This window comes from Manis pentadactyla, chromosome 1 (genome assembly GCF_030020395.1).
Source record: "Manis pentadactyla isolate mManPen7 chromosome 1, mManPen7.hap1, whole genome shotgun sequence".
Taxonomy (NCBI): Eukaryota; Metazoa; Chordata; class Mammalia; order Pholidota; family Manidae; genus Manis; species Manis pentadactyla.
In genome coordinates, this window is record NC_080019.1 from 193,351,624 (window position 1) to 193,376,023 (window position 24,400).

Sequence of the window (24,400 nt, forward strand, 5' to 3'; positions counted from 1 at the left end):
ATAAAGCCTTAAAATCTGGATAGAATATATATTAATAAACTTTAAAATTACAGCTTAATTTGCCAGAAAACTTGAGAAACCCTCAGACACAGAAATGCAGTGGAAGCATATATCCAGGGAAGGAAAGAAGAAATCCCAAAGTCATCTAGCCATCTCTAGTTGTACAGTTTCATGAGCAGGGGCTGGGGACAAATGACAACCAAAGTCAGGGACCTCAGCAAGGTAGACGTTTGGCTGGGACACCACCACAGTGAGTCAATACCCAAAAAGCTCCACCCTCAGAAAAGGATGATTTAAAAAACCTGATAACCAACCCACTGGAAGTGATGATCAATAAACTTGTTTATAGTTTGGTCTTAGCCCCCAATGCACAAGAAGTAATGCTCTCCAGAGAATATATAACTACAAGCAAGCCCTCATATGAGAATTTAGCTTTTGAACCCAAATTCTCACTATTTTTATAGTCAGAAAAACCTCAAGCCAAGAATTTGATCTAAAGTAGTCCTAGATTGACAATGTCCTTGGCACATGTCCAAGTGCTCCAGTGGCATGCTGCTTGTGAGGTTAATTTTATGTGTCAACTCTCCTGGGCTAAGGGGAGCCCAGACAGCTCTTCTCCTTGCTTCCTGTATCAGTGTTCCTGGTTCTCAGACCTTTGAACTCAAACTAAACTGTACCACTGGCTTTCCTGCTTGTCCAGCATGCATAGGGCAGATGGTGGGAATTTTTGGCTCCCATAATCACATGAGTCAATTCTTATAATAAATACACAGACTTGCATACATGTGCACACACACAAATATATTCTATTGGTTGTATTTCCTCTGGAGAACCCAGACCAATATACCCCTCAACCCAGGAAAACTCCCACACAAATTTAAAATGAGCTTTAATTTAATTAAAAACAATGAAAATAAGAGCAAGCAATAGAATCAGATCATAGACATTGGCATTATTGGACACAGATGAGAAAATAAGTATGATTACTATGTTTAAAAAATAAAAAAGAACCTAAAATGAATAAGAAGCAAGAATTATTTAAAATTCCTAGTGGAGTTAAGGAGAAAATACTAAAGACAGCTTGTAGAAACAAACAAACAAAAAATGTAAATCTTCAGTAGCTGAAGAAAGAATCATTAATATGGACTACAGACCTAAAGAAATTATCCAAAATTCATATGGAGGGGCAAAGGTATTTTTTTAAAATACATGTAAAAGAAGCTAAATGGTATGGAGAATAGAGTAAAAAGATGTAAAATATGTCTGATTAGACCTCCAACACCTGGTAACAGAGAGAACAATGTAGAAGCAATAATGATTGCAAAAATATCCAAAACTGATAAAAAGTCTTGAATCCTTAGATTATTGAAGCTCAAATCCCAAGCAGAAAACAAGAGGAATCCATAGTTACACAGAGTATAGTGAAGTTGCAGAACCCTAAAGAGAAGGTATGAAAAACATCCTGAAACTAAAGACTTCACCCCCAAATAGAAGGTGCAATGTGGGAAAGAGTGGCTGTGAACATGGAATTTTATATCCTATAAAAAGATCCTCCATTAAGAAGAAAAAGACATTTCCTGACAAATCAAGGCAGTGTGCACCGCAAGGAGCAAACTTGGAAAAGATATAGTTTGGAAGAAAGAAAAATTATCCCAGAAGGAAAGTCTTACGTGCAAGAGGAAATGGGGAGCCAGAGAAATGGTAAAAATGTGGGTAAATCTGAACAAATCGACAGCATAAAACAACATCACTGATAAGGTTTAATTTATAAAGGTAAAGAAGCAATAGTAACAAAAAGCAAAATGAGAACCTGGAGAATAATAGCAAGGAAACCCCAGTGGGTGAACAACACTAAAGCATCTTAGTGATTGTGTTCTTCTGGACGAGAGTAAATGTACTGATTAACTATGGATTTTATTGAGTGTTCTAGTTCAAAGGATAATTACAAAAGAATAAAAATAGAGTATATCTTGATATACCCAAAGAAGAAAAAAATGGGATAGAGGGGGGAAAATTTAATGAAACCAAACAAAGCAAAGAAGAAGGAAGAGGAGTAGAATTAAACCCAGAAGAAAAAGAAACACGGCAAATAGCACAAAACGTAAGTGTAGAAATAAATACAAATGCATTGGGAATCATAGTACATGTAAATGCTCTAAACTGTCCAATTTATATGAATAGATTTTTTTAAATATACATAGATTATCAGATTGCCTAACTTTTAAGACAGCCATCTGCTATGCATTTATGAGACATGTAGAATGGACACATGTAAAAGAAAGCCAGTTTGAAAAAGACAAAATAGACTTTAGAATAGAAGGCTTTATTGAGAATAAGGAGTTGCTTTATAACAATAAAACAAATCACTTGGAAAACGTAACACATGTTAGCTTGCAGATACCTAACAACATAGTCTCCAAAAATGTATAAAGGAAACATGTACAGAACTATGAGAAGATCTTTACAAATCCACCATCATCTCTCTTAGTCATGAGAGGTCAAGCAAACAAGCAAACAAAAATCAGTAAAACTACAGAAGAACTGAACACCCCAGTGAGAAGATTTCATGAATGGGCATATATAGATGCCTTCACCAAATAATTGGCCCAATGGTTTTCCAGGATAATTCTTAGAAATAGTTAAGAAACGTATTATTCCAGTTTCAAAAATTGTTCCAAGGAATGGAAATACCGAAAATACTCTCCAGCTTATCAATGCCTAAACCATCAAAGATAGTTCAAGGACAATTACCCAATTGATCAGGAATATAAATGTAAAAATACTAAACAATTATTAACAAAAGGAATCCATGATGTGCTAAAAAAGATCCTGACCAAGCTGGGTTATCCTAGCAATGTAATATTGCTTTGACACTAAAAAAGCTACCAGTATAGTTCAACACAATAACATGTTTAAAAAGGAAAACCATAAAACCATTGTAATATATTTCAAAAGAGCATTCAATGGAATTCAACAATCATCCATAATGAAAGCCCTTTGCAAAATGAAATAAATGGGAATTTTCTTACCTGATAAAGGGTATCTGTATAAATCTCCAAGCATATCATCCTTAATGGTGAAATGGAAAGGTTTACTGCTGCCCCCGGTCCTCCTCGACACTGTACTGAACCTTTTAGCTGGGGTAGTAGACGGGAAAAAATAAATTAAACTAATGAGAGTTACAAAGGAGGAAATAAGTCCGCCACTATTTGAAGATGATATGACTGTTTATCTACAAAGCCTCGAAGAAGCAAGAGAAAAATCACTAAAATTATTAAGAAAATGTAGCTATCTATATTTGATATAGATACCAGACAAATACACAAAAATTATTTGCATTCTTCCACACCACAACTAACCATTGGAAATCACAATTTGTTAATGTATCAATTACCATGTTAGCAGCAGTGTAGTTTTGTAGGAGAACATCATTCTTAGAAAGACTAATGTGGAAATATTTAGGCATGAGGTGCCAAAATCCACGACTTAATTTCAAATAATCGATTCCAAAAAAAGCCACATTATAGGAAAATGTTAGTAATTGTTGGGTCTAGGAGTAGGGTGTCCCTGTGTATCATTCTAATCTTTCATATTCTCTGTATCTTTGAAATTGTCATCATAAAAAGTCGGAAAAGAGCTACAAAGGCATATCATTTACCTGGCAACAAAAATTAGTTACCTTGAATAAATATACCAAAATATGTGAAAACTCTTATGGAGAAAGTTATAAGACTTTATCAAAAGGTATTAATGACTAAATAAATGGAGAGATACACAATTAATCCATAGAAGATGTAATATTATAAGGATGTCAGATGCCTCCTCAAATTGACATATAGGTTTAGTACAACTACAACCAAAATTGTAACACATGTTGACACCAATGACAACCAAGTGGGTGCTCCAACGTGGATGAACGCTGAGGACATGATGCTGACTGAGTAAAGCAAGCCGAACACCAAAGGATAAATGCTATGTGAGTCCATTTACAGGCAGTCCCCAGAGCAGTCGAATTCATACAGATAGAAACCCAAATGCTGGGAGCCTGGGCCTGGGAGAATGGGGAGTTCCTGTTTACTGGGGACAGTTTCAGCCGGGAAAGATAGAAAGTCCCAGAGATGGCTGGTAGGGGTGGCTGCGTGACAAAGCATATGTGTTTAAGACCATTGAACTGTACACCTTAATGCATATGTTGTAGTTATACATATTAAATACTGTAGTCTTACAATAAAGTAAGCTAGGGGAAATTTTTTTTTCAAATTTTTGCAAATCTTAAAAAAAACTTTCCAGTATATTAAAAAAAATCTGCACGTAAGTGGACCTGAGTTGTTCAAGGGTCACCTGTAGTATTTTCAGATACAGTAAAACTGAAAAAGAGAAAGATGGATAAACACAAAATTCACTATTGTGGTTTCCCCTCGTGGGGTGCAGTGGGTGGAGGGGTACAAACTGGGGGGCTGGAGATAATGGCACTGGTGACAATGTGTTTCTTACCCTGGATAGGGACCACACAGGTGTTCACTTTGCTTCTCTTTCTACCTCCTTTTTGCATCAGACATGTTCTGTTTTATGTGTGGAGTATTTCATCATTTAAAAAATGATGTATGTATATACATTAAGGTAACGTGTTAAATGCTTGTACCCGAACTGGTCTCTTAATGGGAATAATTCATGATCTGGCAGTAGTAAGACAACCTTTGGCCCCATGCTGCTCAAGACGGAGAAGTTAATCCTGTGTTTTAGTTCTCATGTTGACCAGCTCCAAATGTCAAAGAAAGAGCAAAGAATTCACAAATGCCCAGAAAAGGCAGGACACAGAGAATTTATTCTTGGCAAAAATGAAGTAGAGTTCAGCACTCTGGTTTTAAGAAGCCATATGACTCCCCCTCAAAGTGAGCTCAGGGTCTCGGCATGTCCTCAAGGAATGGATGAGACCCCCCATCCAAGCAGCAATGGGAAAATAGCATCTCCCCCTGGTCTCCATCCAGTTTCCATGTTTGCAGCAAGTTCTTCAGATGAACTCAGATCCCAGTTGTTCAAACAAGGAAAAAGCTTTCAATGTTTGTTGGTTTTTCGTGGCTGAAGCAAGTTATCAGGCTTGGCTCCAAGGCTCAGCATGTCCTGGGTCTCCTGCCCTGTAAGAATAACAATCACCTTTTATTAAACATTTACTGTGCCAGTCACCACACTCACATTTACCCTACCTCAGGGTGACATAGGTACATTGATTTCCCCATTTCACAGCTGAGGGCACGGGGCTCCAGGAAGGCACCTGATCTGCCTGGGTCACAGAGGTGGGGTGGAAGGCAGAGCGGGGTCTGTGGGCTTGGCTATCTCGTGGGCAGCTAAGTTGAATCAGGGACCCTAGACTGTTCCCAGGGACCCCAAGTCCTACAGGTCTCTTGGCTCCAGAACCCAGAGGGAGGCAATTGCAGGGGGGAGGGGTGCTCCAGGGGTGTGGGGAGGGCCACCAAAGCTGGCATGCAGGAAGAGCACCTCCCATCTCCCGCCTCCCTCTGAAGGCTCCTCCAGTGCCTTGGGTCCCAGGCATCCAGCCATGGTTCCTCCACCCAGCAGCTTGGCCCCCTGAGGGAGACGCCCCACGTGGAAGGACCTGGGATGCGTGCTGGCTGACGTGCGTTCACTGAGATCAGCGGGTCCTGAGCATGGCCCTGGAACCTAGTTACAACTTTAATTGTCCCCAGCTCACCTGACTCATCAAGTTGGAGGGAAAACAGGATAATGGCAATAAAAATTCCACTTGGGAAGGGGAGAGGCAGCATCTGGTGGCCTTCCCTTCCACCCCATCCAGCAGGGAGGCCCTGGACTCGATGCCCAGGTATGGGGTGGGGAAGCTCTCCTTGCTGCTGAACTGCCTCAGCACCCCTCCTGTGGCAGAGGGACCAGGAGCACCTGCAGGGACAGGCTCCAGGCCTCTCTGGCCTCAGGTGGGGCCGGGCTTCCTTTCTTTCCATGAAGCAGAGCTCTGGTCAAACAAGCCCTCACAGCCAGACTCAGGCCTGATCATCTGGCCCTCATGGCTGGGGTCCTGGTGCAGAGAGGAAGGTGCTGGGAAGCCCCCCCCCCACCTCCCTGGGAGACCTCCACGAGGCAGGCCAGGTGTACAGCCACCTCTGGTCTTCTACATGATGGTGTGATTTTTCCCCATTGTTCTTTCTCCTCCAGAGACTATAAATTCTTGAGTTACCAGGCTTCTTCACAGGAGACTCTCTACCTCTCCTAGGGATAAGGAATGCAGCCCGGTGCCCCCAAATGCAGGCTCCTGAGTGTATCCTGGTCAGTTGCTGGCTGCCTGCTGCACACCTCCCCGAGCTCCACCTCAGCCTGCAAATCTCGAAGCTGCCCTGCAGAGAGAGCACTGCCTGGGCTGCAGCCCCTTTCTGAGGGCAGTTTCCTGCATGCAGGGCCTGGTAGACTGCACCCCCACCCCCAGCCCGGGCTCTAATCCGGGACAACTTGGAAGGGCCACCCCTGTGCCAGAGCTCCCCAGGCAGTGAGGAGGCCTCTGCAGTGACACACCATTCCATGCTCCCCTCTGCCCACCTCTGCACCTCACAGGCCCCAAAGGCCTGCCCCAGTAGCACTCTTCCAGAAGCTTCCTGCCTCCCAGGGGACCTGACACTGGGCAGAAGTCACTTAACCTCTGGGTGTCCCGGTTTCCTCCTCATAGAGACACAGTTCTGTCTAAATGAGTTATGACATTTTAAAGGTTTAGAAGGGCACCCAGCACCTTCCAAGCACCCATTCTGGCCACTACTACTGGGACTCTGGACACACCGCCCCCCTGAACCCATGACCTGCTGCAGCCCTAGGCAAACACCTCCCCTGACTCACACCTCCATCTGCTCCAGAAATAAACCATAACTCAATACACAGCTTCGTTCATCTCTCCTCTCGTGCCTCTAGTTCCGTTCACTGGGGTCTATGCAACATGCTGAGCCCAGTTTACATATACAGACATATATGCATACACTTCTATTGGTGGGCATGCACACACATAGGTTCAGTATGTATGTGTAGTATATACATTTATATTCCTTCTCGCCCTGGTGCTGAGAAGCTCTAGCTGCTTTATGAATCTGCCCTTTGGAGACTAAGAACTGGAAGCACCGTGGCCTCCGCCCCAGAGAGCTCCCTGCCTGCCTCCCCAGGCCTGCCCCCTGCACTGTCTTCTTTAGCATGCTTTGCTATTCCTGGGAGTCTGGCCCGGGCAAACGGCTTGATCATTCATGAAACCTCGGGGCAGGCCCACCATTTCTTCATTGGCTAATTTCAACAGCTTATGCCGTGAGGTTCTTTGAACCCCTGCCTCAAACACCAACACCTGCCTTAACCCAAACTTCCAGGCTGCCACCCCGCCTGGCCTCCCCTGTCCACACTCTGCTAGCTCTGCTTTACCACCAATATTAATAACCCGGGCTTTGTCTGGGTCTATAGACTGTTATCTGGGGAGCCTGTGCCTGACAATAATGGGCCTATTTAATGTAGGCAGTGACAAATGACTCAATAAAGCTAATAAAGAAAATAAAATAGTGATCGTGTTCCCAGCTGTAAAAGTTTCAGTCCTGGTACAAAGTAAGTAAAACAGTAAATTATTCTGTCCTCCTCTACTGACTAAGTCCTTCACAAAGGACGGCCCACCGTGCCCCAGGATCACTCAGGCAGGGCCCTGGAGGGATGGAGATCACCAGCCGCTGTGGGCCATGTGGGCATGTGGGCTGGGGTGGGAGTGAGCGCGCCCACCTGCCAGGAGATCAGCAGGAAGAGGTCCGGGGCCAGGCAGGGAGGAGCCCCCCACACCCAGGGACACTGGAGGTCAGATGTCAGGGTTTGCACTGCACTCCACCTCTAATTACTCTCACAGTCTCATAGGCAAACTGCTTACATTCTCAGAGAATTCATAGCTTTATCTGTAAAATTGGCACAATAACGTGTTTCAGGATTGCTGAAGATTAGATTAGCCGATGAAAGCGGAGAGACTTTGCAAACCGTGAAGAGCAAGCTCCCGTCTTTTCCAGGGCATGGGAGCTGACGGTCTCTCAGGTCAGTCTACATCTGGGACCTCCACCCCAGGGCTGTCCGGTGCAGCTCTGAAAGTTGGGCACTGCACAAGGCCAGGGGGAACCTTCCACTCTGTCGGCATGAGGGATGTGTTTATCTAACATGACGGTTTTCTAGCTGATGCCAGAAAATATCTCGTGGAAAGGCCGATTTATTCTAACTCATGTGAAAGTGCTGAACAAGATCATGGTACCACGGGCTGTCCATATATTTCCTTGTAAGAAGGGAGAAGCTGGCCCTCCGGCAGAAGGCCCCTCTCCGTGGTTTGTAAAGTGAAATCATAGTTTTGTAGCTTAACTGCTCTTTGACTTAAAAACATGTCTAGAGTCCAGAAGTAAAAGTATTGATCATTTAAAAAATGTGTCAAGCAACTTCAGATTCATGTAGAACAGAGCTCTTAATTGGTTGTAGTGCACCAAACGAAGTATGACAGGTCTTACTGGACATGCACAGAATTCTAAAAACATTCAAACTTAACGTTTTTAAATGGGAGACTTCACATAAAATCCAGCTCTGTAGCTTCTCCTTAAAACTCGGAAGCTCTGGCTGGCTGGCTTGCCCCTTTCGGGTGGAACAGGATGCCTCAGCAGCCCGGGAGGCATCTGATTGGCTGGCCCTGGTGTGGAACACTCTTGGAAGCACTGTCATGAGCTCTTCCAGAAGGTTCTGGGGTTCGGTCTGTGCCTGGTGCCCAGCAGTGTGTTCCAGAGTCCTCGTGTCCCTGGGACTGAGGTCAGCAGCTGCTGCCCAGCAAGTGAAACACCCCGTCCATGTTCTCCTGGCCTCCTCATTTCCTGAGGTAGAGGCCGTGAGGAAAACAACAGTCCCCACTCCCAGGCGCCTGCCTGTGCTCGGTGGGGCAGCTGCTCACCCTTACTGAACACCTGGAGGGTCAGGCACTGTGAGGCACAGAGAGCAGAATGGGGGCCCATATGCAGCTCCTGTCCCCCAGAGAAGGCAGAAACTCAGAAGGCAGAAGCAAAAACTATGTAGTGAGCCTTGGTGCTAAGTGCTAAAAAGACAGATGGAACCAGGACAAGGGGACAGAGTGCTGACAGGAGGGGCTCCTTCTCAGACAGAGTGTGGTGTGCCTGCTGGGGGAGGAGCCTTCCCCGCAGGAGCAGCCTGTGAGGGAGAAGGGACAGAACCGCACTAGGGGAGACGAGGGTGCAGGCCGTGGGGTGGGGCAGGGCTTGGGAGGCCACAGGGCAACACGGAGAATTCTGGATTGTGTTCCAGGTTGGACAAGAGTGGAGAATTCACATGACCCGGTCTGTGTTCAGAAGGCACCCTGCTCTCTGCCGTGAGGACACTAAACCGCCGGGTGTGGGGGGCCATGCCGGTGAGGGTGGTCGTGGAGAAGCTGCCCTCAGTTGGGACAGGAGTGTCCCCCGCCACTGTGGGTGTGATGGCCAGAGAGGACGTGCATTGGTGGGTCAGACACAGGCTGAGAGAGGAGGGAAGTCAGGAGACCCCACGAGGAGATAGAATGAGTCACAAGAAACACATACTTGGTCATTCAGATGGCCAAATTGTATTTCCCAGCTGTATTTGGTCTTCACCCACAGTACCTGTGAACACTGCAGAGCCTTAAAGGGAAATGGGTGTCTTGACACGTTAATGAGAGGCTTTGGACCCCCCTCAAGGGTGGGGACTGGAGGTTGAATCAGCCAGTGGCCAGTGACTTAGCCAATCATGACTGTCAGTGAAGCCCTCACAAAACCCATGAGGAGGGCACTTAGCTCTCTGGGATCCTGCTTGTCTGTCTGTGGAGAGAGCTTCCACGCTTGGGGAACCCAAAAGCTTCCACGTGCCACAAGGCCGGGCCCCAAACTCTACGAGGACAGAAGCTCCTTTATTTGGGACCCTGCCCTGTGTCTCTCTTCCTCTGGCTGTTAACTTGTGTCTTTTATGGTGTCCTTTATTAAACTGGTAAATGTAAGTGCTATCCTGAGTTCTGTGAGTTGCTCTAGCAAATTAATCAAACCTAAGGGGGAGGTCTAGGAACCTCCAATCTGTAGCCTGTTGGTCAGAAGCACAGGGAACAGCCTGGGGCTCTTGACCGGTGTCTGGAGTGAGGGAAGAGGCCTTACCCTGGGAATCAGGGGCTGTCCCTGGGCAGACAGCATCAGAACTGAGTCGAACTCTCAGACACCCTGCTGGTGTTTGAGAATTGCTTGGTGTTGTGCATGGGAAGACCCCCTTCCACCCCCCACCCCCACACAGGAATCGGGTCCAGGAACCTGGAAAGAGTTATTATACTGCTGTATATACTACTGCTGAGTAATAAGAAAAAGCACATGCACTTTAGTCTCAACTAGAGTAACTCAGGTGCCATGTACTGAGAAGGAGAAGGTATGTGTGGGGGTGAAATCAGGAAAGGGGTCTTGGGCATGCCACGCTGAGGCGCGGTGAAGCCCGACCTCAGGGCCCCGAGAGGACTGAATTTGGAAGCACAGCCGCTAAAGAGGTGTTCAGTTAAGACGAGGCCACGAGGGTGGCCCTTATCCTATCTGACCGGCCTCCTTTTAAGAAGAGAGAAGATGAAGTTAAGATCCAGCAAGAAGGTGGCCCTCCAAAAGCCAAGGTGAGAGGCGTCCAATGCCACATTCGGAGGAAAAATAACTCCAGCAAGACTTCATCTTCATCTGACTGAAAGTATGAATACAGCTAAACAAGCAAACCAGACAGAAGGTGCTGTTTGGAAGAGGGGTTGACCAGACGTGAAAGATGAAAGAAATGCCATCACAGAAGCCGTGTGTGTGTGTGTGTGTGTGTGTGTGTGTGTGTGTGTATCTGTGTAATATCTCCAGCAACTCTCAAGTTTCATTCTATGAAAGAATCACCCAGAAAGTCTGATTTAAAAGATGCAAATTTCTGAGCCCAGCCTCAAAGGGCCGTTCCTTCTTGGGTGGTTCTGGGGCTAAAGCTGATGCTGGTGGTCCGAACACACTCTGCATCCCCCTTCCCAATAGTCTGTGGGCTCGGGGAAGGTGAGGCGCCCCTGAAGGAGCTTACCTCTACCTGGGTCTCATCTGGAAGGGTGAGGGACCACCCTGCACCGCACTTCACCAGAGGGGTGTCCTCCTGTCTCCCCCAAACAGCACGTGCCCCCACAGCTTGCTGTCTTGCTGGCTTTCTTTTATTAATTTAAATCACCAGAAAAGAAATGACATATTAAAGGTGACTCGCTTGATCTTGGCTTTTACACTAACACTGGGAATGTAAGTTTACATTTTGAGTCATGCCCAGAGGGTATTATGCTCAGTAAAATAAGCCAGGCAGAGAAAGACAAATACCCTATGATTTCACTTGTTTGTGGGACCCAAAAACAAAGTAGAACAAAATGAACAAAACAGCAGTAGACTCATAGACACCGAGAAGTGACTGGGGGTCACCATGGGGGAGGGGACGGGGTGGGTGGTCAGGGAGGGTGAGGGGGATAAAGAGGCACAAAATTTCTCAATCATAAGTTGGTCATGGGGATGTAGAACAGCACAGAGAATATAGCCAATGATTCTGTAGCACCTTCCTGTGTTGACAGATAGTGACCACACTAGTGGGGGTGAGGATTTAATAATGTAAGTGGTGGACCACTGTGTTGGATACTTGAAATCAATATAATGCTGTGTATCAACTATACTGCAATAAAAACAGTTTTGAGTCATGAAGCAATATTTTGACCAAGCTCCCCACCTCTTTTCCAGCCTGCAGTCCCTGAAATGCCTTCAGCATGAAGGTAAAAAGAAGGCTGGGCTTAAACTCCACCCCATGGGCAAGCACGCAAAGGGTCCACATTCGCAACTGGTTAGTGGTCTTGCATTTTACAAGTCTTAGTGAAAATCAACCGAACTCTCCTTTAAAATGACACATACGAGCATTGAGGGATTGAGTGGGGGACCCAAGGGGCCTCACCTGGGACAGCTGGTTGGGTGGCAGGTGGGGGGCTGTGGGCATGGGGATATGATGGACAAAGGGGCCCATCTGGAGGATGCCTGGAGAAGGGGTGGGAGCAGAGTCCATCATGGCGCCTCCGCAGGCAGGGGAAGGTGTGGTGCTGGCCGGAGGGATGCGAGATAAGGAGACAGGCAGGGAGAAAAACCAATGACAGGGCCGGTTTCTCATCATTAACAAAGCTGGTCTTTGCCTGACAAGTAGTTTTGCTGGAGCTAAAAGCTCCACAAGGCCAGACACCATGGCCCCTTGATTACCTCCTGATCCCAGGAATTAGCTCATTCCTTGGGACAAGCAGGTGCTCTGTGAAAAGGGGCAGGCTGACCACTGTGTTCTGTTCAAAGTGGTTAAATATTAATTCTTCAAGTCAGGCAACTGGTTTTAAACCCCAGCACCATCATTTGTGAGAAGTGAATGTGAAACATGGGACAAACAGTGCCTACCCCATAGGGTTATTGAGAAGACTAAAGGACACCTGTATGGAAAAGCTAGAGCACCATGCTGCCTAGACTGTTACCATCACACATGGACCATGCCTGACAGTTGCCAAAATTCCCTCACACATTTTCTCCAGGCCCCAGTGAGACAGGGACCATGGGCTTTGAAAGGGTAGGGTGAGGGCCTCTGGAAAAAACAAAAGCAAGATAATCCATTGTGAGATGTGCTTTGGCCTGCTGGGGGGCCCAGCTTATTTTTCTGACTTGACCCAAGTGCTGCTTTTCTTCCTCCAGCCCTAAACAAATGATTTGTTGCAACTTAGGCAATGTAGCAAGCAAGCCCAAAGCAACATAGTAAAAACAGGAAGGATACCATCTTAAAACCCAATTAGTTAAAAAAAAGTTTCTTAACAAACAGAAAATAACTCAGCCCACCTTGGAAGCAAAGCAGGCAGCCTTGAGTGATATGCTCCCAGACCAGGAAGCTGCTATCTTGGGAGGAAATCAGAGCAGTAAAGTTCTTGTAAATAACCAGCAAGACTAATAAGAAACTTAGTGTTTCTTCAGAGGTATTTGGGACCATTTAGCAGGTGTACATTCCTAGCCCTTTGTCTCTCAACCGCCTATAAAACCCCTAGACCACGTACCACCCCGGGGTCTCTCTTGTCCCCTCCTGGCCTGAGCCAGGAGATCTGTCTTCTTGCTTTCTCTCTAAATGAAAGCCTCTGCCTTGCTCTCCTATCTTGACTGTTCACGAAGTTCATTTTTCGGCTCCCCGAACAAGAACCCCGGCATCACCAGGTTACCCTGGGAACTAGAGGGACAAGAAAAGGGGTCTTTCTGATTTTAGAGAGCAGCAGTGATGATTGCCTGACACAGAACTGCAAGGCAGGGCGAGCCAGCCCAAGAAATCAAAATGCCGAGGGCCAGGTTTGGGCCAAGAAACCCATGGCCCAGTTCTCAGAACCTGGGCATTTTTGTCTGGTTGACTATAAACATGAAACTCCTAATTTGACTCATAGTGTTAGTGATGTCAATCTAAACTTTGAACCCTGCCCAACATTTCTTGATTTCCATGTATGAAGTGTCTTCCGTCCTCCCAAAGTTCAGTGAAGAGGTGGTAAGAACCACATGCATAATGTTTTTACAAACCCTGGACTAATAATTTCCATGAGGAAGACATTAGCTAAGCACCATCTTGTCAAGGAGGAGTTTGGGAGGATAAATGAATTTCCCACTGCCGTGTAGGTTCTTGTTTAGTGGAAGCCAACAAAAGGCACCCAAGGCAACAGGAAAAACACTTGAGAAGGGAGAGTTTATGGTCAGTACTTTTGGGATGTGACCTCCTCAGGTTCTGGGAGTAATGCTGGGAGTGAGGGGGCATCAGCTGTGCCCTGCAGAGGGGGCATGAGACTGCCCAATGTTGTTCTGAGCTGCAGGTGGTCAGGGATGGGGCCAGGATTCAGGAGGGGCAGGGGTGCATCCATGTCCACTGCACGTCCTGCACTGTAGTCAGGCTGGGCACCCACGTGGCCAGCGGGCTACTGTCCAGGTGGGTGAGACATGGGGAAGGCGCCAGGCTGGTGGACCCCCTCACCTGGGGTGGTGGCAGCGAAGTCATGCCCAGGCCTAAGCCCTAGAGGCCATCCACTGCTCCAGACTGGAGCAGTAAGTTTGTTGAATTTGCAAGCTTATTTCTGGCCACAGAGGAAGTTCTAGCCAGGTTGTGAGAAGCACGTGGCCACCTCTCCTATTTGGGAGTTGGGCTGAAGGCTGGGAGACAGATGGTGAGCTGGAGCAGGTAGATATGGGGACTTGGAAAGGAGGAGAGGCAGAGATCAAAGTGAGGCCTGACCCTCCCTCATGGGGCTTCGCAGCCCGGGCACTCCCATGTGCAGGGGCCCAGGCCGCCCCCAGGGCTGGCCTCTCCACCAGGGGAACCGGGTGGGCTGTGTTTACTTGTCCGGTGGCTCCACTGCTGGTCTTCCGGCTCCTCAGGACTCCTCACTGCATGTGAATCGGGAAGCATTGTTCCTCTTTCTCCTGGCTGCAGCCTGGCCGGCCTGTTTTTCCAGTCAGGCCAGAAACACCTTCAGAGGCACATTAACCCCTGGGGCTTGCGAGCATCTCCCTCTGGGCCTGCAGGAGACAGCATTTGCTTGCACACATGTTGGATGTCCCTGGAAATTTATACTGCGTCCTCTCTGGACATACACGCATCCAGGCAAGGACTGGAGTTTCCGGAAGTCTAGGTTTGGGTTCCAGGCCCCCAGGGTGGCAGCCGGCCAGCATCTGAGCACACACTCCCACCCTGGCCCCGGTCAGCGGGTGTCCACCCTGTTCATGCAGGGGCGTGGTGGCTGCCCGCCAACCTCACTGCACCAACCGTCCCAGGAAATGACGGGTGTGAAAGTGGTTTGAAACAAGAAGAAAATGCTAAACCAAGGCACAGAACCACCTAACCTGCCAACGCAAACCGTCAGGGACAGACGAAGGGGGCGGGGGCACCGGGTTTTCCTTGTCATTGGCTCATTCAAGCTCTTCCCGTGTATCAACAGTGGCAAAACAGACTTGGTGTTTGCACAAGCCCCGGGCATCTCGTGGTGCCGCAGGAGGGTGATGCAGATTTGCACCAGGGCCTCCCAGGGCCAGACAGACCCATACTGTGTGGGGGCTGCAGCTCATCTGACTGGGGAGGACCCTCTTTAAGAAGAAAAGTATAAATACAAGAGCAGATCGAAAGCAGACATCTCTTTAGAATGAGAAAAGGAACCACAGTAAATTACAAATGCTAAAAAGCTAACAGTATCACAATACCACAAATCCAGAAAAATAACAGACCTTTTAAAATTCTATAATAACTTTTAAACTACATGTTTGGCAAACACACTCTTAACTTTCTTCTCATGACAATTGAAAAATAACATTTCTGTGAGGGAAGGATCTTTCTGCCTCTCCTTAGTAGGTAGCTTCTGGCTCCATATGTCTAAAACCTCTTCTCTACTCCACATCCCATAAACAGGGTGCTAGGCATCCCAGGAGCTCCCTGCTGGCACTGGGGTTGGTAGGAACATTGATGGAAGCCATTCCCACATCTCACAGTTAACAGCAAATTACCTACATTATAGCAGGTGGCACGAAAACTACTCATCCCAACCGCAGTGCACCCAGCTCAGCTTCGCCTTAGAATGTGCCCATCCCAATGTGCCTGCAGCAGCTGCAACAAGAGAACTGGGGCAGGGGAAAAGTGTGAGCAGGAAGAGACAGTGGTCCTCATGATTGCAGTTAAAATATCTTATGTTTAAAACACTTGCAAAATGTTATGACCCAGCAGGAAGCTCCCTGGGGCTCCAAGGCCTCTATGTCATTAGCTTCCAGGTAAACCCTGCTCCACGGGGAAGCTCTGGAACCAAGCTCTCTGCAGGGCTGTGCAGACGCCGAGCCAGCACAGACCTGCTGGGAAGACCCTCACCTGCACCCCTCCAAGCCCTCTGGCCCCTGTTTCTGGAGGTGACAGGGAGACACGACCAAGCAAAGACCCCCATCAACTGGGTACCATCTGAAATTTACAAGCCTCTGTGCCTTGATTTATCTGCAGCCTCACTTGGTTAGTTTGGAAGAAAGGCACAGGCAGCTCCCTGTCTTTCTCTAGTAGTGAGAAAGAACAGCATTCAGGTGCTCACGCCTACCTGGCTTTTGGCTTGACCATCTGGAAGGATGGAGTTGTCATCAGCTGCAATGAGAAGGAGCCGGTCTTGAAGGAGATGAGCAGGGCAGGTTTGGACAACTGAAATTCGCAGTGCAGACTCCACATCCAGATGCAGACCGGCAAGCAGACTGAAGACTCAGAGGGCTGGGCTGGGCACATGCAGGAGCCATTTGCATGTAGAGGTGGAGACCACAGCTGCAGCCTGAGGCTGGATGGGACCAGCAAGGGGCTGAGGAAGGAGATAGCAGGATGGAGCCCTGGGGAAAGCAGGACCAGACAAGGGCCGTGTCATGGGCTGAGCTATGCCCCCCTCAAATTCATATGTTGAAGCCCTCACCCCTGGGACCTCAGAATGTGTGTGTATTTGGAGATAGGACCTTGAAAGAGGTGATTAAGGTAAAATGAGGCCATTAGGGTGTCTCTAATCCCATCTGACTGGTGTCCTTATAAGAAGAAGACACCAGGACACAGACATCCCAAAGGGACAGCCACATGAGAACACATGAGAAGATGGCCATCTATACGCCCAGGACAAAGCCACAAAGGAGAGCCACCCCTGGCCACACCTAGGCCTTGGACTTCCAGCCTCAGGACTGAGACAATCAGCTGCTGTTGTTTGAGCCTGCAGCCTTCGGGACTTTGCGGCAGCAGCCTGGGCAGACCACTGAGGGTGGGGCCACGGAAACCAGGGAGACGCTGCGTCCATGGAGGGAGGGATCAGTTATGATCATTGTGTCCAGTGCCTCAGAGGCGCAAGTCAGAGGAGGGCAGGCAATGTCCTTCCCAATTCGTGTTTTGAATTTTTTTCTGATAATAAATGAGCAGATGCTTGAAAACAGTTCAAATGTTGTAGAGATATAAATAAAGAAGAATATAGAAGCTGCTACAGTGTGTGGTACCTTGAAACGTTTTTGTCATCTCAAAACACACAGCAATGACAGATGATGCATGTAAAGAAAACAAAGACACACAGGCTGAGAGGCAGAGCAACCCCTTCTGTGGGGCAGACCTGGACCAGAAGTGCCCAGCTCCAAAACACAGCCAGGGCCTGGCTCACCAGGGGCAAGAGGTGGCTCCCAAGGGTCATGGAGACCCAGGGATATCTGGAGAAATGGGGAGCTTGAATTAGACTCTGGGGCTTAGAGAGAGGCTGGAGTAAATCTGTACAGACCTCTCTCCAGGGCAGCCTAGGCAGCGGGTACCAGGAGGCGGGCGCACAGGGTGCTTCAGCCGGAATGGGGGGCCACGCTGCCTTGGGCTGCCCTGAGGGCAATGGACTCTGGCCCAGGGCTGCTCGGCAAGAGTGGTATTACCATCATCAGTATCTAGATCTTCATCCTCCAAATTTGCCACCCTACCCAAGTTGCTCTGGCGAGGTGGCTGAGGACAGGGCCCTCCCTTCTACCTGGCCCTGCCCTTCCACTGCTTGCCAAAAGCAGGAGGAGGCGAGAGGTGTGTAGTTTGTATGCTCAGCTTTAGCAGAGCCTGTGAAGGCCCTAAACGAATCGTCAACTGAGAGGTCATTAAAAGCATGTCAATAATTAGTTAACACTGGAGCTGTCTGTGTGCACCAGACCCAGCGGGAGACCCACGGCTGGTAACCCATGACCCCACCTGCTCTGAGCTGGGAAGCGCTGTGCCAGCTGATGGATGGGACAAGGCAGAGGGCTTACTAACCTGTCCGAGGTCACAACTAGTAAACCTTCAAGCCTGGCTTATGTTAAGCACACAACTTGGAATGATTTCAAAGATGGCCTTTACTCCCCCCTATTTAGTTAGGCAAGCCAGTTTTCTCAACATTATATTGATAGATCAAAGAACAGGAATCAGAATAATGCCCAGCTGTCTCATTCATCCACAGAAACCTAAACGAAGTGGGAAAATTGGACAGTGTGTCCCCTGTATTCCCACAACCTGAGTTCCCTGCTCACCATGGTCAGGGAGCTCAGGGTGTATGGGGGGAAGGCAGGGTTGGGATTCAGGTAGATTTGAAGTCTGGCTGGGCAGGGCATTGGACTGGTGCCACAGGATCAGTGGAAACAGCCACAGGGGAGTTGTGAGGAAGGACATGGAAAGAATCTTCAGGCTGTCTGGGGGACTCTCCACCGAAGGGCTGGTGGCCCTCCTGTACTGAAAGAGGGAGGCATTGGCCTGAGAGCTGATGGCTGGACTGGTGAAGTCATGCTTATGCACTGTGAGTTATGTGTGTGTGTGTGTGTGTGTGTGTGCGCGCGCGCGCGCGCGTGCACACGTGCACACGTATGAGGCTTCCATTCTCATCAATCAGTCCATTTCATTAACAGATACATTTGCAGTGAAAGGTTATTTTTTAAAGCAAGAACTTACAATTGCATCAACATTTGCACCATGTATTTCCACTGTTGTCATCAACTCTGAATTAATCAGTGTGATGGTAACTCCAATTCAGGAGCTGTTTTCTGACACTCAGTGCCCTATCTGAGGTCATCTACAAATTACATTTCTTCCAAGGGAGCACAGCAGGTTAACCCCAAAAGCCATAAATGTAGATGGCCAGATTGAAACCCAACCTGGACTTAGTAAGGACAGGCTTTATGAGACAGGGCATTGTGGGGGGAGGGCAGGACCGTGGCAGTGGGGGAGGGGACTGTGGCAACAGGAAGGTGCTGTGACCCCAGATGTGCAGCATCTCCAGATCTCAGCATCTCCGAGGCTTTCTTTCCTAGAGAGGAGTAAGCAAAACTGGGAAGAACTGGGTCTAGGACGGGAGGTATGTGTAAGGTGGACGGGAGGTGTGTGTAAGGCGGCAGGACCCTCAGCAGGTGGAGAGGCTGCGTGTTTTCAGGGGCCCGTCTGCTGGCTGAGACGCAAGTGCAAGGGCTTGGGAGGAGAGACCCTCAGCTCTTAGGTTAGCAAGCATTTTGTTCCGGAGGCTCGTGGGGATAAGCGCCTGAGCTGATCATTCATGAGGCACAGAGTGGGAACTGGGGGGTCCGAGTCTGAACTTGCCACGGCAAACCAGGCGGCACCATGAGTCTTACTGAGTCAAATGGGGAAGGGTATTTCTTTGTGGTAAGTCATTTAGGGAACGCAAAGGGTAGGGGGCTTTCTTAACCTCCAGATGAAATTCAACATTGTCGATATTTAATATGTTATATTCAGATGAAATTGGCAGGGGCGCTAGAGGGAAATTGCAAGTCCAGGGGGAAGAGAAAAACAACTGCTGACCGTGGGACGAGAGCTGTTTCTCGTTATCTTAAATGGCCAGAAACTGGCGTCAAACCGCCAGACAATTTAGATTCAACTGGGTACATTTTAAAGATGATAAAAATGGTATTCAAAGTAGGCTGGATTCCGTACTTCACTAAGTAAACATATGATAGAATAGTTTAGGTGTCGGCTTAGAAGGTGCAACGGCAACATAATCTTTCAGAAGTATTTTCAGGAATACAAGTAAGAATTTGAAGACATTTCCCCCAGGAGTGGGTGGGAGCTAGCTGGGTCTTAAAGGTGACTGTCCGAGGCTGCTTTTAGTCAAGGGTGTGGGACGGCCCTCAGACAAGGAGAGGAGCCAGAGGCCAGGAGGGGTCGGGCTGGGGCTCAGCCCTCCGGCCTGGAGGCTGCTGGCGACTCCTCTAACCTGACATGCTCTAGCAGGCATGCGTCCTTCCCCGCCCCCACCTAATCACCTAAGAGGCGCTGCTCAGTCCTGGCGGCCCCTTGCTCACCTGGGAAAACCAGGGATGCTCCCGACACTGCTGGGCCACTTAGGTCCCAATCCCCGCAGGCAGGACCCAGCCTCAAGAGGATTTTAGGCTCCCAGAAGATTCCAAGGTCAGCCCAGGTGGAAAGCCTGTGCGTAAAGGGACCCACATCATCAGGAGCAGTGTCTGGGCTTACCTTTTGGTCGCCTTGTTGATCAGTGGCCCCAGAAAAAGACAAGGTGGGTTTTATTATTCAGTGGCCCCCAGGCCTGAGGCCTCAGGTGTCCCATGTCCACTTTGCAGAAAGTCTCTCTCCCTCACCTCGCCCTGGGCTGGCTTCTGTCCCCCTGCCATCCCACATGTTTGCCCATCTACACCAAAAATGCACAAACTTTGTCCCTTGGGGTGGCTAAGGCGGGCATTAAGAAATGGTATTTTTTTGGTTCCTACCTGGAAAAGAGACAAAATTATATTGACTTTTGTTTTTGTGTAAAATCATGAACTATTTGCTTGTAGCCTATGAAATGAATTACTAAAGATTACTAATGCTTTGCAGGCACTAGATGAAATTAGCATGCTGCTAATTTACTAAAAATGAAAAAGTAGTATTTAATGGAGTGGCTCAAGGTCTCCCACTTTGCCTAAATTCATGAGGCTGCTCCTTGTCTCTGAAGATGTGGGACACTGACCATTAGAAGCATATTCATATGAGAAAATTCACAGAAGGATAACCAAATTAAGTAGCCAAATCTTTACTTAAAAATGTAATTTATGAATTTCATTACACACATTAAAAAATCAAATATCACATATGCAGATTACAAATTACCATACTGCTGAGTTTCTGCACCCATTCAAGGAAGTCTTTTCAATCAAACTCTATGTACACATTTGTCAGCCAGTTCCCTTGCCATCACAGCCACCACTCCGGAGCTAAGAGCTTTCCAGATACATTATATGATCTTCAGTTCTGACTAATTTGTTTCAGTCAAAGCAAGCTGACTTGATCAAGGTATTGTCACCAGAAACTTGATCCCTAAGTATCTATGTACACAACATGCGAACACTTATTCTTTTTCATGCTTTTGGTAAGTGAATTTACATAACATAGACACCTATTGGTTTTAATTTGGTCTTTGAAAAACTTATTTTTGACACCTTAATCCTCTGAGTATGAGGTCACACCTCCTGGAATAATTCAATGGGCGTTAAGTATCTTTTTAACTTTATCTTCTGTGAGTGATTCAGTGAGGTGGCCACTCCAACATCCCAGCTAAGTACAACCTGAGGTCATCTCAGGCTGCTGTGCTTCCAGGAAAAGAAGCTTGTTTTTTTGTAAAAAAGCAGCTGGCATTGTATTTCACAATTAAAAAAAAAAAACATTAAAAGCAAGTATGAATGCCTTGTGAGAAACTTTATAAGAACCTAAATAGAAGGCAACCTAATCTTTCCTGGGGGATGACATTTTGGGGGAAAGCCCTTGACTGAGGGATAACGCAGAGAGCAGGTCACTGAAGACTTGGATGTCATGGCTTCGTCAGTGGGGTTTTGAGCTGGCTGTGGCTTTCAGTTGCCACTATTATGCTCTCTGCTTATAAACTGCTGTTATGTTAGTCTGTTATTACCAGTTTAACTTGTTTGGGGTTGCTTGGTCATTTGAAGAATGATGTGTCAGATGGATTTTTGGTTTAGAATTTCCTTATAACTGAACTGTGCCGCGGGAGTTCATGCGCGCTCCCCAAACCCTTCCTGGTGAGCAGGCGTGGATGGAGGCCTCTCCGGGACAATGGTGAGCATCAGCCACCAACACACAAAGACTCAAGTATTTATGGAGTTGTCTCAGGGAAAGCATAGTAAAATTGTTGGATTATTGGACCTCTATAAAGCACTGTTTATAAAACCAAGTTGGAGGGATTCAAACAAGCCTCCTTACAATGCACAGCTTTGGCATGTGGACTGTTCTGAGCTGAAGGCAGTCGAGACCCGGAGGACACAGGGAAACCTTTGCCCCTCCCCACCTAGCGAGGAAAACCTAAACTGGGGTCTTTCCCAGAATAAGGGTTATTACCAGAGATAAATTTATCTGAGTGACCCATCAATATGGAGGCCCAGCATCTCATTACCAAGCACCTGCCCTTCTTACTGCCACAGGCATCGCCCTACCCCCTTGGAGCCCCAGGCCTTACCCTATTCCTTGGCTCAGGATGGTAAGTCACCTCATTTTCCCTGTCTTTGAACTTATCATGTATGTGGGGCTCCCATACTTACGAAATTAAATTTGATTCTCTCCTGTTAATCTGTCTCACATCAACTTAATTCCTAAATCAGAGAGAAGAACCTTGAAAGATAGAGGAAAATTTTTTGTCAACAAAGTAATGTGATAAGTTGATATTCTTTACCACTGGAGGTATAAGTAAGCGAGTCCTACATTTCAGGGCAAGTTAAATATTTACTTCTCTCCATTTGCGTTGTTATCACCAAGTTCTTTTTCTGCTTCAGAATGAAAATGGGTTGATGTCGGGTAGACCTCTGGGTCTCTTGCTTTAAATAAATTCATCAGAATCGAAAAAGGTTATGCGTTAGCTGATCTTTAAATCCTATTCTACGTTTTGATTTCTAGGATCCCAGGACATATATGCATGCAGAGAGCACATTTGTGTGTGCATACACACACATGCACATGCACTTCTGCACACACATGCTCATGAGCACATATGTGTACAGGATCATGATCTCAGACATGCAAGCTCTTACATGTATATACATGTGTGTGCTGTATATGTATGTCACACATGTACACATGCTCAAACATGACTACACAAACACACTCACATGCACGTTTTCACATACACACTCTTGTCATCCTTTGTGTTCTTCTCAGCAGTTCTACTTTCTAGGTCAAAATTCACCCAGGGAGAGTGGGTGAGCTTTCAATTTTACTGATAACAGGAGGAGGGAAGTTGGAAAAGAGGAAATGGGCTGAAGAATCATTACAAGCTTCATATGCTTGATACATAATCGCCCTTCACAGTTATGTGGAGTGATCTGAAATACTTTGTGGAATTTCTCATTTCTCTTCTCATGAAGAAACTTCCTTATATGATGTATCTTGAAAGAAAAAGTGCCTCAAAGTCTAGTTCCATGGAAAGAGGTGACACTTGACACTCAGTCAGGACTGGACCCCTGACCCACCATGAGCAATCCCCCAGGCATCTGACAGCGGTCCTCGGGGCTGCTGTGTGGTCATACTGGGTCATGGGTAGAGCAGGATGAGAAGAGCCAGCCCAGCCTGGCTGGCAGCCTCCCCACTGGGAATGGATGTCCTCCTGGGACACAAGATCTCATTCCATCCTCAAGGCAATTCCCAGTGATCTTCATTCTGTGTCAGGTAAGGAAACAGCATTTTGTGTCTTGGTAGTAGCCTTGGATTTAGGAAAGGGATATGAAGGTTTTAGGAGCCATTATTTTCAAATGATGAGTGTCTTCTGAATGGAAAAATTCTGTAGAGTGCCAGGCAAGCAACTGTCATGAAAACACACCCTCAGATTCACCATGTCATCCTCTGATCTCTTCACAATTAGCAGAAATGGGGTGTTGTCTCCTTATCTTTCACTCCATCCCCTCCCCATCATGTAGCAGCAGCCCTGTGATTGGAGGATGGATCTCAGAGCTAGAAAACCTAAGCCAATCACAGAAATCCCAGCTTCTTTGATAGTGATTGGTCAGAACAACTCAATCTAAGCCAACCAACACGTGGCATTTCTCTGTTGACAGCAACTGGCTCAGGAATGGACGTGTGACTGGTTGTGGCCAATGAAACATTAAAGGAGGTTAGCTGGTAGCTTCTGGGAAAGATTCTTTGCTCTCTGAAGGGATGGCCTCTTTCTCTCTTACCGAATGTTAACATGTATCCGGAATTACTGCCGGCAGCCACCTGACAATCAGCCACCTTTACGAGGAAGTTCATACTGTGGATGGTAGATTGGAAACAGAAAAATACCTTGATCTTTGGAAACATTTTTTATCAGGTAGAGTCCCAGGAGATAGCACATTGAAATTGGAATAATTTGGGGAGATTTTAATAAAGTAGCCATTTTAAAAGGTGCAGAAGAGGTAAGTGCAGTGTCCACTTGGACTTAGTCATGAGGGCACCTATTCCATCCCGCCCTCTACCCTTAAGTCCTTAAAGGGACAAGGAGACTTCCCAGAGCCAGAGGCAGGGAGGCTGGGTGGAGACAGCCTTCTGAGAAGTCGGGCCCATCCTGGAGTTTCAGCTCGCTTGAGAGCTGGAAGAAGGAATGCCTGACTTCACACCCCTTTCTTCTAGGAACTCCTGTTGATGCTCCCCATTAACCAAATTCAACTGGAGGTCCATCCAGGCAGGCTGCTGGGGCAGACAGCACAGAGAAGGCTGGGAGGAAACTTGGAAGGACAAATGGAAGCTTTCCAGCACATTGTAGAGCAACAGGACCAAGAATTGCTGGACTTGCAGTTATAGGACACAGTAAAATTCCTCATTTTAAAGTCACTTTGAG

The 24,400-nt window shown here is 47.3% G+C and overlaps 1 long non-coding RNA gene across 1 annotated transcript in view; it reads right to left on the minus strand.

The window, feature by feature from the left end:
• Nucleotides 1-4,812: 4,812 nt before the first annotated feature.
• The window catches only part of LOC118907878 (uncharacterized), a 36,500-nt gene continuing 16,912 nt past the window's right edge, over nt 4,813-24,400 (minus strand). The window contains exons 2-4 of the long non-coding RNA XR_005023006.2: nt 16,163-16,411; nt 15,595-15,704; nt 4,813-5,135 (exon numbers count right to left, since the gene is read on the minus strand). This is a non-coding gene — a long non-coding RNA (uncharacterized LOC118907878). The remainder of the gene's footprint in view (nt 5,136-15,594; nt 15,705-16,162; nt 16,412-24,400) is intronic.